Source organism: Sinocyclocheilus grahami, unplaced genomic scaffold, assembly GCF_001515645.1.
Source record: "Sinocyclocheilus grahami isolate Dianchi unplaced genomic scaffold, SAMN03320097.WGS_v1.1 scaffold4279.1, whole genome shotgun sequence".
Classification (NCBI taxonomy): domain Eukaryota; kingdom Metazoa; phylum Chordata; class Actinopteri; order Cypriniformes; family Cyprinidae; genus Sinocyclocheilus; species Sinocyclocheilus grahami.
Genome location: NW_015509247.1, coordinates 10253 through 10777, shown reverse-complemented (window position 1 = coordinate 10777; position 525 = coordinate 10253).

Below are 525 nucleotides of genomic sequence, written 5' to 3'. Positions count from 1 at the left end.
AGGTCAGAAATGATTGAGAAGCTTGACATAACTCTGAATATCCTGTTATAAGGAGATTGTTTGCCACTGCCAGCTATGAAGAAAAACCTTTTTTCAAACATTTTAAATAGCGAGGCATGTTTAGAATGAAACTATTTGCATAAAACTGGAGCAAGAACAAAACTGGAGGCCACCAAGAACTGCAGCAAGAAGGTTCTGCTTTTGAAAAATGAAGACTTTCTTTATTAGTATTTACTAGGAAGCAAACTGTCACGTCTTTTTAAATACTCACAAGCAACCATCCACTGTACATGATAGTAAGCTGTTCTTTAAACTGGAAAACGGCCATCAGAAGGACACCACAGAGAATGACAGCACTGTTCTGGACAACCAAAGATGTCTGTGCCACTGAAATTGAGAAAGAAAAAGATTCAAATTGCATTTAGCAAAAAAAAAAAAAGTTGAAATAATTGGCATAATGAGAAGTGATGCATGCGCTCAGTAATGCGTCATTTTACACAATAATTCTGCATGCTCTGTTTTTTT